Here is a 17,586-nt window from a genome sequence, read left to right as displayed (position 1 = left end):
ACTCATACATCATACCCTTCTGTCCTTCACATACTCATACGTCATACCCTTCTGTCCTTCACATACTCATACGTCATACCCTTCTGTCCTTCACATGGTCATACATCATACCCTTCTGTCCTTCACATACTCATACATCATACCCTTCTTTCCTTCACATACTCATACGTCATACCCTTTTGTCCTTCACATACTCATACGTCATACCCTTCTGTCCTTCACATACTCATACATCATACCCTTCTTTCCTTCACATACTCATACGTCATACCCTTTTGTCCTTCACATACTCATACATCATACCCTTCTGTCCTTCACATACTCATACATCAAACCCTTCTGTCCTTCACATACTTATGCATCATATCCTTCTGTCCTTCTCATAAACTTACGTCATAGCCTTCTGTCCTTCACATACTCATATGTCATACCCTTCTGTCCTTCACATACTCATACATCATACCCTTCTGTCCTTCACATACTCATACATCATACCCATTTATCCCCAGCATCTCCTGGCTTCCCCTATCTCTTCCCTGGCCCTTCCCCATGTGGCCATGGCAGGGGCGTATCTATAATCGGTGCAGGGTGCATCAAAAAGTCTAGTTACGGCTCTGGCGAGGCATAGTATTATAACAAAGTGACAATCAGACCAGTAGACTGAGGCATAGGGGCATATTCAATTGGGCACGAAGTTTAGCGAGGAAAATCCTCGCAACCATCTCCCCAAATTTTGGATTAGCGCGGGTATGCGCCCTCCCGATACCCGCGGTATCCAATAAAAAAAAAAGTGCTCACGGGGTTTTCAGCTCTGAGAACAACGCGCTGTGTTAAAAAATAAAATTTAAAAATCTGCACTTACCTGCCCAGGGGTCTCCGCGGCGTCTAATGGCCGCCCCTCTATCTTCTAACTGGAGAGGGGGCTGCTGGGAGTCCTGGGGGCTGCTGGGAGGCTCCAGGGGCTGGCGGGAGGGGCAAGGGCTGCTGGGAGATGTAGTTCTGCCTGCACCCATTCCGGGGGGCACATAGACACTGGGAGGCCACCAACACCGGGGGTCATACACACAACACTCATACACACACACACTTACAAACCCTAACAAATGCTCACACTCACTGACATACTCACCCTACTTCCGACGCTGGATGCAGAAGAAGATGCAGAAGACAGCGCTGCAGAAGGTAAGTAATTATGGACTAATTAAGCTAATTGAAAACTTTCAATTGCTTAATTAGTCCTGTTGGTGTGCCACTGGGGTCCCAGAGCAAGTCCTGCTGATTTTGTCTAAAATTAACGATTTTAGGAAAATTCACACTTGCTCTGGAGGTGCGAGAATAAAAAGCTCCCGAAGCACAAAATTAGAAAAGATCTGCACCTAATTGAATAGCAAAAATCCCGCACCTGCAGGAAAACCTCGTAGTTGTGGGATTATTGCTTTTCTCGCCCCCAATTGAATATGCCCCATAGTATTATAATAAAGGTGCAATCAGACTTTTAGGCCTTCTAGGAGGGGGCAGCCATATCGGCAAAATCAGGGGCGTGGCCGGTGTTTGCGGGCGGAGCGGGAGGTGTGGCCATGTGATCGCGTCATTTTGGACCCTCCCCCGCTACACAATGCCCGCTGCAGGGGATTCTCATACAATAGCGGGGGGGGGGAGCAGGAGGGGTCGGCGGCAGCCGGGAGGCTTGCCTGCCTTTCCAGGGGGGGCGGGAGCAGCACCCGATTTTCGGGAGGCTCCCGGCCAAATCAGGAATATTTATTATTTACTACAGAAATCTGTGAATTACTGACAAATAGCAGCTTATCGGGAGGGTAGGCAAAGTAGGTATGCAGTCGGGAAGCCGGCGGACCTAATCCCGACAGCTGGCTTCCCGACTGTCATATCCCGGCAAGGGTCTAAAGACAGGCGTCGATAAGCCGACGCCTGTCATTAGACATACACTGGGAGCCCGACGCCCGGCATCCCGATCGAGGCGCCGAGCGCCGAGCTCGGAAGCCACGGGGGGGGAGGGTTAGGTTTAGGGTTGCCGGGGGGGACTTAGGGTTAGGCACCCCCCCGGGAGGTTAGGTTTAGGCTAGGGGAAGGGGGGTTAGCGTTAGGCACCCCCGGGGGGACTTAGGTTTAGGCGGCGGGGAAGGGGGGGTTAGGTTTAGGCACTTAGAGGAGGGATTAGGGTTAGGCACTGGGGGGGAAGGTTAGGGTTAGGCACCCCTAAGGGAGGGTTAGGGGGGTAGAAATAGGTTAGTATATACTTACCTTTGACGATCGGGATTTCCTCCTCTGCCGGGATGCCGCTGTCGGGATTCCAACCGCCGGGCATGGGTCCGGCGGTAAATCATACCAATTCCGGCAAGTATGAATTAGACCAGTAGACCGAGGCATAGTACTATAACAGTGACAATCAGACCAGTAGACTGAGGCAGAAAATATAGAAGCGGATTATTTATTATTTACTACAGATGTCTGTAAATTACAGACAAATAGCAGCTTTACCCATTCAAGGTTGCCCAAGGTTATGAAGATGAGCACATACAAAGGGCTTCACGTGTGAGGGTTATTTTCTGGCGTCAGCTGTAATAAACAGAAAGAGACTGTGTTTACACACCTTGATTTGTTGTGTGTTATTTGTCTTAATTGGCTGTGTGAGCCATCATAAAACAAGATGGAAAACACGTCCTGTCCAGCACACACTCCCATACCTTACCCAGGCTAAAAGTGACCCTGAAGGCCAGATCATAAAAGAACAATATATCAACAATAGAATGCTGAGGACGAATGACTGGAAAATTTGACATCTTGCAAAGAACTTGGGGCATACATGCCTACCCTCCCGGTTTTCGCGGGAGGCTCCCGATTTTTCGGGTAACCCCCCGCACCCCCGGAAGGGTAGGCATTTCTCCCGCATTCTGCCCACTTCCTAGTGAAGTGGGCAGAATGAGGAGAATACCCGCGGCGATCGCGGGTCTCCGTGAAGGGGGTGGGGTTTAAGCCGTGATTCTGCATGAATCACAGCATTTGGCCCCGCCCCCTATGTAAATTGTACCCAATCGCGGCAATTTTACCGCGAGGGGGCGGGGCTTAATGGCGTGAATCATCAAGCCCCGCCCCCGTCGGCCCCCTGCTGCTTCTCTTACCCGGGCTTCTCCCGGGAAGAGAGTATCAAAGGTAGGCAACTATTACTTGGGGCCTGATTCAGCAGACTGTAATTACAACGATGTACGTAGATCGAGCGATTGTTAGCCACTGCGTATTCACCGCTCTGCACGTGTGTGGCGATTATACTGCAATCGTGCACGCAGATAGGAATCCATCGCGGAGTGAGTGACAGGCCGTGAGCGTTGGGGGGGGTGACAGAGGAGTGGTTGCAGAAACGCAGGCGTGCCTGTCCGTTTGATCGCCGTTACATGGGGATGTATAAATTATCCGATTGCCTGCACAGTTTGAGAGCCTTCTGCGTGCGACGAGACTTGCAATTTCTGCGACATGTCACAGCTGCTGTAATTGTGCGTGACCGGCCGATGTGCTTCGATGTTACCGATGTATACGCTGGACTGAGGAAGCAGTAATTTGGAGTTTCTATGCTGGATGAGCTATGGCAGGCAGTAGCACTATTTTGCTGCTGCATTGCGTGCGATTACACAGCTGCGAATGCAATTGCGATCCATGCTGAACCAGGCTCTTGGTCTCCACTGCAACAAAGTGCCACCATGATAGTTAATATTACTTTATATATGTGTGTATGTGTATATATATATATATATATATATACAGTATGTGTATATATATATATATATATATAATATATATATATATATATAAACATTATATATACACACTGTGCATATATATATATATATATATATATATATATATATAATATAGTACATATGTATTTTTATGTGTATATAAATATATATGCATATCTATATATGATAAAAAAATATGTGTTTATAAATATATATAGAGAGCATGTTTGATTTTTGCACGTCTGAAACAATGGCAAATAAAAGTGCAATATTTGAATGAGATAGGAAGGGGCAGGTGCAAGATTAACATTTTTATCAAGCTGCATACAAACATTGGGCCTGATTTATTACCGATCGCAACTGCGATTACGCACGCAATCAAGCAGTTGTTGCATTTTGCGCATGCATCACAGTGTGCAAAACCGGCCACTGCAAAGGCTCCGCAGACCCATCGCAGCGTGTTTGACAGGAAGTGCTGTTTGTGGGTGGTGACGGTGGGGTGGTCGGGAAAACGCAGACGTGCCACTGCGTTCGCACGCTGTTTCAGGGACGGGCATAACTTAGTCACTGCGAAGCCATACGCAGTGTGAGGTCTCGCAGCGTGCGTGGCTGTTGGCATTTCTGAGTAAGGTCATGGCTTGTCCTACTGTGCCTGAAGCTGCGATGGTGCCCGATTGTACCGATGGTTTCACTATTCTGCTAAGTATTACGGATGTGCGTATGGTAAAGTGGGCGTGCTGAGTTTGCAATGCGATCACAGTGGTTTGGCTTGCTATCGCAGTTGTACTGCATGCGTACGCAATATTGCGATGCGTGGTGAATCAGGCCCATTATAATTACCAAGCTAAATACTGACACTGGGCCAACAATGGTGCAGCAGGATCCCAATCACACTCTTTGTGGGGACTGCAGTCTGAACCCTATGTACAAAATTCCAAAAAGTGTACCTTTTTACAGTTTGGCCCCATACTTATGGAGCCATTTTTGCAGTCACAGTTCACATATTTCATTTTTATTAAATATTTATTAATATTTAATAATGTGGAAATTAATTAATATGCAGATCACATATATTTTAGCTTTATTTAATATTTATTTAGTTATTATGTATTATGTTTTCATGTTCTGCACCTTTTACTTTGTGACTATTGTATAATTGTAAATATTAAAGGTAAATATTGGAAAACTAGCAATTTTCAGGTATATTTCTTTTAAAACACTTTATTAATAAAATTTGTTGCATTTTATTCATAAACCATAGGCCCTCATTCAGAGCCGTTCGCTATTTGCGTTCGTTCGTTCAAAAACAAGGGGTGGCTATGCAAATGATCCGTTCGCACATTGCAGTCTGTTCACACCTCTAAGTCTGAACGAGCGAGCAAAACATACGCTCGTTTATTTGATAAAAACGCCCCCTGGGCGCTCGCACCATACGTCATGTCCGCTATTTATTAGATTAATCGAGTACATCGAACAGGGTATGAACTGCCCGCTATTCTTGTGGTTGGTTTTTTCAACCGCTATTTTGCGAGCAGTTCTGACTATAAAATAACCCAGTGACGTGGTCAATGACACTGCTGTATTAATTATGCACACCCATAAAACGCCCGTTTTGACCTTTAAGCACGCCTGCGATCGGATCTCCACTCCCCGTTTTCAAGCACCTTCCCCTGTTACCACCCACAAACGCCTCATTCTGTCACTCAAAATAGCAGGCATTCGCTATATAGCGTACAAATGATTTTCGGCCGCACTGACTGGTTCGGAACGAGCGTACTGCCGCTAGCGAGTGGCTCTGAATGAGGGCCATAGTTTGTATTTTTTTTTTTATTGAACAGGTGGTGTATGCTTCATATAATCAAAGAGGGGGGGGATGGAGATGGTTGAATGTAGGTGGGTAGCTATGCTTCATGGTGCTAGCCGCACCCCATGGCACAGACCACACCCCCACATCATTGGCCACACCCCTATATAAGTAATCACACCCCCTGCAGCAGCACGCATTAATTTCAGCTCCAGGAACATGAGGGCCTTAATCTGGCACTGACTATATAGTACTATAGTATGGGGACTGTTAAAATTATCGGGGGACAATTGTAAACAGGAGATATCTATGATATCTCCTACGTTACAGGAATGATGAATTACCCTGATACTTAACTTCTACAAAAATCTTAATTTTCACCTACTTTTGTAGAAATGAAGTGACGATAAGTAGACCCCTTAGGGCTAGATTTACCAAGTGGTGACTTTTGCAAGCCGTTGCACCTCTGCGGCTTTGGTCTGGAAATGTAAAACAGCAATAATATCACATGCAAAACATGCCTGGTATCGCATTTAATATTACTGACGCACTGGCGTAACTACCGTAAGTGGAGGGGGTTCGGCTGCTATGGGGCCCGGAATGCCTCTGGGGCCTGGCCCTTCCCCTGCACCTACGCTGCCAGACCAGCCGTGGTCTCGTCCTCCAGCAGTGTGCTGCGCAGGGCAGGCACATCTGCTCTCCTGGTAGGCTATGACTCCGGCTCTCCTCATTGACTGATACTGGGAGGAGGCGTGGCTAAGATGGAGCCGCCCGGAAGAGGAGATGTGCCAGCCTTGCGCAGCACAGTGCTGGAGGATGAGACCATGGAGCAGGTAAGTCGAGAAGAGGGAGTGAGGAGGGTGGGATTTTAGATATGGGGCCAGCTAGGTCTAGTTACGCCCCTCTAATGATGTTTTAAATTTCCAAGCAAAGAGAACCAAGACCCAGCAGCTGTAAAAAAGTCACCCCTTAGTTAATCAAGCCTTTAGGGTTCACTTTATCAAAGGGAGAAGATCTCTAAAGGTGCCCACACACATAGCGACATTTTACACGATTTGGCCGATTTCGACGAATCGTGACGACGAATCAGGTAAAAAAAGTACAAATCGTGAGTTTATACTCACGAGCACGATGCCGATGCGCGTCCCCGCTCGTCATACATCGCATCTTCTGATTTGCCGTGCTGTAGGGCAGATTAGCCAATCTGGGATATAATGCATTGGCTGCAAGATAGATCTTTAGTCAGATTGGACATTTTTAACTCCAAATCGTGATCACGACGGCAAGGGAGCTCCCGTGAAAGTTCATGAGGAAATTGGCCATAAAATCGTATCGTGAGGACATCGGTATGTGTGTTGGCACCTTAAAACTTGCTGAAATGTTAATTTTCAATGGATTTGGGGATTCTCCCTAACAGGGCCGGCTCTAGGAGTGTCCGACCAGTGCGGTCGAACAGGGGCGCCACCCATAGAGGGTGCACCCCTCCCCAACATCCCGATTTCAGCGGGACAGTCCCACTGTTCCACCCGTGGGGCGAAGTGCCCTGCGGGTGGTCAATTCGGGAGGTTGTGCACGGCATCCATTCAGTGACGGGAGAGGGGCTGGTGGAAGCCCAGCTAGAGAGGCTCCCCCCAACCTGACGTTATTTGGAGGCGTGCCATGTGGGCACACCTTCAAATAATGTCACGAATGGGGCATGGCCTATGGTAATTAGGCCACACACCAATTTTCACTCGATGTAGGGGCGCAGTAGAGAGAGCCGGCACAGGGTGCATCCGACCCCTGGAGCCTATGGGGAGTGCCTTTGGGGCCATCACAGGGATAGTTTCCTGATGTTATTTTCCACGTATTTAATAAGGACAGTACTGCCAGTTGTCTTGCTATACTACTGCTATGTAAGGATGAAGGGGGTGTGCCACAGCCAAGGAGACTGTGCAGAGGAGGTGACGGCTCAACTGCCTCATTGTGGCCCCACCCCCGCTATATAATGGTGCTAGCACATAAGAATCACTGATGGGGCGAGGCCATGCAGTTTGCATCATTGGGACAAAATGGCGCAATTTTCAGAGCATCACCTCATGTTGGCTCCGTCCCCTCCACATAAATCTGTGACTTGTGCCATTCAAAGCCAGCCAATCAGCTCCTAACTGACATATCACAGGCTGTGTTTGAAAAATGGCAGTTGGGAGCTGATTGGCTGGCACCTTATCACTGTTCACTATGTCTCCTAACACAGCTTAGTATATAGACCCCTAAGACATAGTTGTCTCCATCTCAGAAGCGGCTCACTAGCCTGCATGGTGCCGTACCATGCATCCAGTAAGCCAAATGTTGGTGCAACGGGGGGAAACTATGCCACCTCCTAGGCAAGATGCCGTGGGTGGTGGCACCGCTCTCCCACCAGTGTTTACGGCCCTGATGTACATATGGCTGCCAATACCAGAGGTCTGAGGAGAGGAGCGTACACCATTATACTATTCTATACTACTCTGTACTATGGGGAGCCAATGCTTATGCCAGAAGACTAGATGAGGGCTGATTTAAGCACGAGGCTATTTAAGAGTCCTCATTTTTTGTAATTGTGTAGTAAGCTGTTGCTAGGCAGGGTTAGTAGGTTTTGCATGGGTGCTGGGTAGCCAATTAGAAGATAACAAGAGGGTGTATACGTTGCAGGGGTATTTAAGGGCCAGTTTGAATTTAGCCCAGCCTCTTTTCAGTTGCAAGTCCCAGCTTCCCACCCAAAGCCTTGCTATATATTTGTTTGTTTGTCTTTTAGGGATTATAATAAAATAGGTGGAGCTACAGTAGGCGGGAAGGCGCTGCTAACCAGCGGCCACATCTGGTGTAAGTGGTCATTGTGGGGCACTTGCCCTTTTGAAGGACGGCGGGTATGTCTCACCCATGCGGGCGGGACAATGGGCGCTGCCTTGCGGGAGCTTCCGGACTGTGCCATATTAAAGGGTGGTGAGACCGTTGCAGCGCGGATTACACCTATATACAGGGGGTGGCCGTATTAGTCTGCCCCCCCCCTATTTTAATGGTTTTAATTGGCTGGAGCTGGGTTTGGTAGCGCCTTCTTTGCCACCTTTTTAGGAATTAAAATATGGTCATTCAATTAATAAATGCTGTGACCTTAAACCAATGCACTCAGTGGCGTAACTACTCAGTGGCGGAACTCCCATAACTACGGTCGCACCCCCTGCACCCTCAATCTGCCGGGCGTCCGCTGAGTGTGTTACCAGCGGGCGCCCCGGCTCCTATTCAAACCCCCGGCGGCAGCCGGAGGATGGAGCTCCCTCCATCTTCCGGGTCCCGCAGGGCACTATGGGAGTGATGTCATGACGTCACTTCCATAGTGCCGAGGAGCAGACGCCGGGGACGGAGCTCAGGAGTGAGCTCCGTCTTCCAGGTCCCGCAGAGCACTATGGGAGTGACGTCACTCCCATAGTGCCGAGGAGCGGACGCTGGGGTATGGACGGCAGCAGCACTGGAGCAGGGATAAAGCTAAGTGGGTTGTTTTTTTGTGTGTTTGTGTGCGCGCTGGGGGGGGAGCAACTACAGGGGGCTAACTACTGGGGGCAACTACAGGGGGCTCACTACTGGGGGCAACTACAGGGGGCTCACTATTGAGATCATTTAGGTGCAACTACAGGGGGCTCACTACTGGGGGCAACTACACGGGGCTCACTAATGGGGGCTCACTACAGGGGGCTCACTATAGGGGGCAACTACTGGGGGCAACTACAGGGGGCTTACTACTGGGGGCAACCACAGGGGGGTCACTACTGGGGCAACTACAGGGGGCTCACTGCTGGGGGCAACTACTGGGGGCTCACTAATGGGGGCAACTACAAGGGGCAACTACTGGGTGTAACTACAGGGGGCTCACTACTGGGGGCAACTACTGGGGGCTCACTACTGGGGGCAACTACTGGGTTCAACTACAGGGGGCTCACTACTGAGGGCAACTACAGGGGGCAACTCCTGGGCACAACTACAGGGGGCACTACTAAAATGGGCACTACAGGGGGCAATACTAGAAGGGACACAACTACAGGGGGCACTACTTGAAGGGGCACAACTACAAGGGGCACTGCATATGGGCACAACTACAGGGGGCACTACTTTAATGGGCACAATTACAGGGGGCCTTGCATAATGGGCACTACTACAGGGGGCATTGCATAAGGGCACTATTACAGGGGGCATTGCATAAGGGGCACTAGTATAGGGGGCATTGCATATGGGGCACAACTACAGGGGGCCCTGCATAATGGGCACAACTACAGGGGACATTGCATAAGGGGCACTAGTATAGGGGACATTGCATTTTGGGGCACAACTACAGGGGGCACTGTATAAGGGGCACTAACTTGATACACACAGTTTACAGGTTATAAACTATGTTCCCAATAATCTGGTTCTACATGGATATAAAAACTGTGCAACCTGTCTTGAGCCGAGGTGACAGACTGGCAGGAGCAGAGAGGAGGGTTGGTGAAGTAGATCTGTCAGGGTGAGATGTAATGGGCATTACTGTTTGGCATAATGTGTATTTGACATTACTGTGTGCACAATGTGCTATTAGGGGCATTACTGTGTGGCATAATGTGTAAGGGGCATTACTGTGTGGCATAATGTGTTGTATGTGTCATTACTGTGTGGCATAATGTGTTGTATGTGGCATTACAGTGTGGCATAATGTGAAATAGGGGCATTACAGCATGGCATAAATTTGTTATAAGGGCATTACTGTATGTCATTATGTGTTATATGTGGCATTATTGTGTGGCATGTGTAAGGGGCATTGCTGTGTGGCATAACGTGTTGTAAGGGGCAGTCTGGTGTGGCACACTGCGTTATAAGTGGCATTACTTAGTGTGTCATAATGTGTAAGGCACGTTGCTGTATCATGTAACCACACACCTTAAACGTAGTCTTTGGGTGTGTTTGATCTTTGGGCGAGGGGGGGGGGGCGCCTGAAACTTTTTTGGCATGGGGGAGCAAAATTTATAGTTACGCCACTGAATGCACTGGTGTCTGTGTGGTTATTTTAGTATATAAGTTAGCTTAAGGTTGTGTTACAAGGTTTAATTACAATAAAGCAATGGACTACTTATAGGTTATTCTAGCATGCAGCCAGCCATATAATACATGTAAAGGGGAACGTCCATCATATTCATGGTAAATAAATAATACACCTTAAAAGATGGATAACTGCTCACACACTATGGGCTGGTGCTGTGTGCTTGCCCCAGTCTAGAATCTGACACCCATTTCTGTGGTGGTTTCCAGTGTCATTGCCTAAATGCCACCTCCCCCTACGCCAGCGTCTCCCAATCTAAGTCCACAAGGCACGTTAACAGGCCAGGTTTTAGTGATATCCATGCTTGAGCACATGGTTAAATCAAAATAACTGAGGTTCTAATTGAGGGCCTGATTCATCACGGAACGCAAGTCTGCATAGTACGCACGCACGCACCCGGCCACTGCGAAAATATGCTAATGAACCCAATCGCAATGACCCCGCAGCACAAGAACCAGACGCCCATCACTACATAATGCCCCATTTCCCTTTATTCACCTCTGCAATACCTCGCTAGACAGCGAAAACATCAGTAACATCGAGATCCATCGAACCCATTAGCATAATAGTGGTTGACCTGACCTCACTCAGGATTTGGCCGCTTCCTGTGTGCAGCTAGAGCTCTGGTTGCGTCTTCCGTCGCAGGGGCTTAATTATGCACACCCCTTGCAACGGCGTTCAAACGCACTGACACACATGCGTTTCTCTAACCACCCCCCCGTCACCACTCACAAACGGCCACTTCCTGTCAATCACTTTATGAGGGGACTACATGCTCATTGTGATCGCTTCCCAATCACAGCGGCTGGTTCGCGCACTGCGATGCATACACGCGCAGAACGCAAGCATCGGCCCGGGTGCGTGCAAATTCACGGCTGTGTTCCTTGCTGATTCAGGCCCTGAGACACCAGTGCTCAAGTATGGCTATCCTTAAAACCTGGATTGTCAGTGTGCCTTGAGGACCGTGGTTGGGAACCCCTGCCCTACGCAATCCCATATCCTGAGAAATAAATATAACTGGTCATTTTTTTTATACAGACACAAACATAATACCACAACATATTCCGTGAATGAGGAGTGTTTCCATCCAGCATTGGAGATTTCTATCAGGGCCCTTCCTAAGGGGGCTGTCCCAACCTCAGGGAGATATCAAAAATAGTTGCTATAGTGTATTATGGGCCTGATTCAGACCCGCTCACGAGCGCATAGTGCTTGCAAACGGGTTGATGGCCGGGCAGTGCGCACGCGCGGCGTGCGCGAGCCCCGTAGCGAGTGAATTTTCACTCGCTGCAGGACTCACTACAAGACTGGACGGCTGTCGATTGTGATTGACAGCTCGCCCCGTTTTGTAGGCGTGCACGGGGGGTGGCTGGACAAATGGAGGCGTTCCTGAAGGAACGCCTGCCGTTTGTGGGCGGTCCTACTGACATCTCCAGTGATGTCAGTAGTGAACTTCCTGCTCTGTTAGAGCAGGAAGTTCACTGGGGCTTGCGGTGGATGAGACCCTACCACAAGGGTCTCATCGCAAGCCCGATGGTCGCGATAATCGCGACCATCGCCAGGCCGCCCACTAAAGCTGTGGGTGGTCACCCACAGCTTAGCGAACAGCCTGGAGGGTGGTGAAAAGACAAAAACGGCCCACCCTGATACAGAGCGAGCGCTCGCAAATAGCAAGCGCCTCTGAATCAGGGCCTATGGGCCTGATTCTGACCCGCTCGCGAGCGCTGAGCGCTCGCAAGCGGGTCGATGGTGCCCTAGTGCGCATGCGCACGACGGAGGGAGCTCCATCGTGCGCATGCACGAGACCCGAATAGCGACAGCCAAGCCGTCGCTATGGGTCTCGCACCAAAGGGGGCGTGCTGTCGATGTTGATTGACAGCATGTCCCCTTTGTTGGGCGTGCCAGGGGCGTTGCTGCCCAGGCGGAGGCGTTCCCATGGGAACGCCTACCGTCTGGGGCCGGCCCCACTGACATCACTCTGATAGAGCCAAAAGCACTCCTGGGCTTGCGGCAGTGAGACCTTACCGCAAGGGTCTCGTCGCAAGCCCGATGGTCTTGACCATCGTGACCATCTTTTTGGCCGCTCGCATAAGCTGTGGGTGGTCGCCGCTCCAATAAGAGGTAGGAGGGCCCTGATTCAGAGCGAGCGCTCTTATCAGAGCGTCCGGCTCTGAATCAGGCCCTATGTTTAGAATTTGTTTTCAAATTGGTGAGCATGCAGAAAGGGAAAGTAATATGTGTTCCAAAATCCACCCCGTTATCCAGGTTTAATTTGTGAGGTCACCCCTTAGGTAATGAACTCATGGAAAATACGCTAACACAGAAGCATCAATGTCACAATGGGTCGGGAGGATTTCATATAATTTCAGGACTTACCACCAGTTTGTGTTTCCAAGTTTTCAGGACCAAAAATTGAGAGAGGTACTCGATAGTAAAAGATAATTTTTAATCTCCAGAAACAAATAATAAAACACATGAACTTACACAAGAATCATAATTGACTCCTACCAGATGTTAGTGTAAAGTCAGCGTGAAATCTAAAGTGATAGTAAAGGCTGGACATACCGCCTCATTCTGTCTGCTGGTCTTCAGGGTAGGTCATCATCTATATTCGTAGATTCTGCCCTCCAAACAGTTTCCATCCATAAAGGATTTGTGGTCTGAAAGTCAGTGCCTACTCAGCCAATCACAAGTGGCTGTAATGTAAGCATTGCCTGTGATGGATTGAGATTTTTCTATTCATATCTGTTGACTATGCACTTCATTGGTCTTTTTTTCTCCCTTTGAAATACAGTGTCTGCTCAAATATATAAGTAATAGATTTGTGATTTACATTGGCAGAGTAAAATCACCTGAGTTCAAAATTGTTGTTTACGTTTTATATTTGTAACTATGAATTTCCGCGTAAAATATTCATTTTAATTCAAGGCAATTAATCATTAAAACCAGCACCAAGTTCCAAGAACTAGGAAACTTTGTTCTTTGTACGTTTACAGTAAGTAATTTTATGAAATATAATATTTTTAACCCATTTCATGCAAAAATAACCAGACATGCAAAAAATACTTGCCAACTCTTTTTTTTTGTTTTGGATAGAGGAGTTAAATGCACTTAATTACATATAACCATAGTGATCTGGCCTATGTACAGTACATGTACGAGGATTACAGACACGTTGCAATGATTAACCCACTTTAAATAAGAGTGAGTGTTATTTTTTCCACTTGCAGAAAATTGCACAGAATGAGACACCTTAGGTAGAAAATGCTTATGTATTGAATTTCCCTCAACAAAATACCATGTTGATTTTTTCTTAAATTACTTTTTAAAGAAAATAGTTAAGGAAAGTAACTCTCAATGCTAAAATCCTTGTCCTTGAAAACAATTATGCAGAAGCGTACGGTTGAATGGTGGTCAAGGTAATGACTTCTTGCAAGTGCCTCTATATCCTATAAGGATCCATTTATTTATTATGAATTTGTCTTACCAGTTGCATAGTATATTTAGGTAACCTTCAAACCAGGCTGCCCAAAAAAATTTTTTTTAACGTGTATGCATATTTTTATTAAGACTGAGGGGAAGATTTACTAAGCAGTGATTTTGAGAGCGGTATGCAAACCACCACACATCATGAGCGTTTTACTAGTGCACATGCATCTAAGTCACATTACAATTGCATCAAGAGTCCGCATGCAGAGAGTCGTAGTTGCGATTAAGGTGAACGGTCTTAAGATGCGTACACACACAACGATTTTTTGAATGATTTAACTATAACGACATCGTTATCGTTCAATCGTTTTAAAAAATCTTATTTTTTTGCCAAAACGACGAACGAAAATCGTTTGTTACAAAAATCATTACGTGTGTATGCAGCTTTAGAAATGTCCTGAAAATCTATTCAGAGGCACAGACATGGATCGTCTTATGGGCGTGTTATGGGAGTACACAGACAGACAAAGAAGTAGGAGGGCCCTGCTCACAAGCTTTCACTCTATATTTAAAAGGAAGTCAAAATTAACTTATTATGGGGGGCAAAATAAATGGTTTATTTTAGTACATGTGGGGGGGGAGGGAGGGAGATATTAATTATTTAATTTTTTTACAGGGTCAAGATAAATATGCCAGTTTATAAAGGTGCCAATATATATATTTATTAGTTTTTTTTACAGGGACAATACTCTTTGATTTATAATGGGGGGCAATAAAAATGGTTTAATGATGGTGCAATACTTTTTATTTTAATATGGAGGCACCATTTATAGTGCACACTTGTGGCACTACAATGTACTAGTATTCACGTGCACTCATGTTGACACATAGGGGTAAATTTACTAAGAATCGTGTTTGGGGCGAGTTTCCGATCTCACGTGAGTTTAGCCTGTTTTTCTGTCTCGCAAACTTACTAAGGGCAAACACATGTGAACTCGCAGGAAACAGACATCAAAGCTCGCATGAGTTTACAAAACCCGACCAAAAACACCATCGCCAAAACTCGCAATACAACACGGAAATTTACCAAGAATCCAGTTTTGAAACTCGCATCAGAAATAACCAAACTCTCAACAAAATAGACTTTTCAAATAGACGACCTCCTGAGGTGAGTGTTTGCATGAGTCTGGATGCGGTTGCATGTGTGCACAGGTGTTTCAAGTTGCAATTAGTGGGAAAACAATGATGAGGCCTATTACTGTAAATGAGCTAAATGAGCTGCATTGATTTGTGTGAAGCAAAAATGACAATATATACTACCATTGGTATTCATTGAATGTGGCTGGGATTTCAGAGGCTCTACCACCAGGCTGCAAGGACCCAGGAGCAAGAAACTAAGCAGAAAATGAGGTAATGCCGGTATTTCGAGGGCTGCTCAGACCACATTTTTTTGGATGTTTTTGAACCTGAATGTATTGGCCGATGGCGAAGTCAAACAGATGTTCCAGATGAACTGTAACAACATATTCCATTTATATGACCAAGTCAAACTGGACATAGACCCTGACACAGCACGTTCCCACTCTGTCTCTGGCTACTGGTAATTTTCAGTCTGTGACCAGTAGAGTTCTCGTGATATCCCAGTCAACATTCTCACGGTACCTACAGTAACTCTGGTAATGGCGGAGTTTCAGCCACTAATGGATACCTGCATCTGCTTCCCTAGCTAGGAGTTAGAGTGGCATACAGTCAGTGTAGATTTTTTTAGGATTGTGGGCATGCCTAATGTCCTGGGTGATATGGCATAAATGTGGCTGGTAAATCTGCTGGCAGCCTTTCGTCCAAACAGCATGTGGTGGGATTTCATGACCTCCTGCACAAGAACCATGTTCTACTCCACAGAAAAATTCACATTGCGCGCCATCTTGGTCTTGCCCTACTGCCTGGGCTCCTTATCACTGCTGCCTGTACTGCTCTATAGGGCCTCTTGAGATGCAACCTCCTCCACCTCACTCTCTCCCTGCCCCTCCGGCACCCTGGACATATTCCTTTCCCCCTCCCTATACAGGGCTGGATCTAGGGGTGTTCGACCAGTGCGGTCGAACAGGGGTGCCACACATAGAGGGTGCACCCCTCCCCAATATCCCGATTTCAGTGTGACATTACTGTCCCGCTGTTCCACCCGTGGGCCTCACACGTGTTTTATAAACACAACCATTCTCACAAGTGTTTTATAAACACATCTATTCTCACAAGTGTTTTATAAACACAACTATTCTCACATGTGTTTTATAAACACAACCATTCTCACATGTGTTTTATAAACATCTATTCTCACACGTGTTTTATAAACACAACCATTCTCACGAGTGTTTTATAAAAACATCTATTCTCACACGTGTTTTATAAACACAGCTATTCTCACACGTGTTTTATAAACACAACTATTCTCACACATGTTTTATAAACACATGTATTCTCACACGTGTTTTATAAACACAACCATTCTCACAAGTGTTTTATAAACACATCTATTCTCACAAGTGTTTTATAAACACAACTATACTCACACGTGTTTTATAAACACAACCATTCTCACAAGTGTTTTATAAATGCAACTATTCTCACGCGTGTTTGATAAACACAACCATTCTCACGTGTGTTTTGCCTAAAACTCACACGACAAAACACGTTTGCATTCACCATTGGAAAACACGATTTTGCAAGCCCTGCTTCTTGGTAAATTTGCATGTTTGTGGGAACCTGTTCGAGTTTAATCTCGCCCAAACACAATTCTTAGTAAATTTACCCCGGTAGAGGTATATTTACTAAAGTGCGAGTTTTTAGAAAGCCCATAGCAACTAATCAGATTCTAATTAACATTTACCTTTTAGAAGATAATGTAATCACTACATGGCTTATCCACATACACCATATATTAACATGCTTAACTAGCTACCATTTAGAACTGCTCAAGAAAAGCCAACATTTACACTCACGGGGAGAACATGCAAACTCCAAGCAGATCTGGTCCCGGTTGGAATCAAACCCATGGCTCCAGTGCTGTGAGGCAGCAGTGCTTACCACTGTGCCACCATACTGATGTAGTCATTATATGAATCCTCTATAAAACCTTTTTAGACAAGGCTGGATACATCATAGATTCCAATCTTAGCGATGGTGCTGCTGCAAAATTCTGCAGTTGAGCGATAATCGTCCATCTGCTCATGCGTCTGAGTCACATGACCGTGTTTGCTCGCATTGACTATTTTCACGCAGGGTGATTGACAGCCGGGCACCGTTTCAGGGATGTAACGGGGGAGTGGCAGCAAAAACGCAGATGCGTCGTAACCATTTTTGGGGCAGGTCACCGGGTATGCAGTCGGGAAGCCGTCGGACCTAATCTCGACAGCCGGCTTCCTGACTGCTTAATTCTGGAGAGGGTTAAATGACAGGAGTCTAAATCTAGACGCCTGTCATTTTACAGACGCCGGGAGACCGGCATCCCGACCGAAGGG

This window comes from Taudactylus pleione, unplaced genomic scaffold, assembly GCF_031769625.1.
Source record: "Taudactylus pleione unplaced genomic scaffold, aTauple2 ptg001017l, whole genome shotgun sequence".
Taxonomy (NCBI): Eukaryota; Metazoa; Chordata; class Amphibia; order Anura; family Myobatrachidae; genus Taudactylus; species Taudactylus pleione.
Note: the sequence above shows the minus strand (reverse complement) of the source record.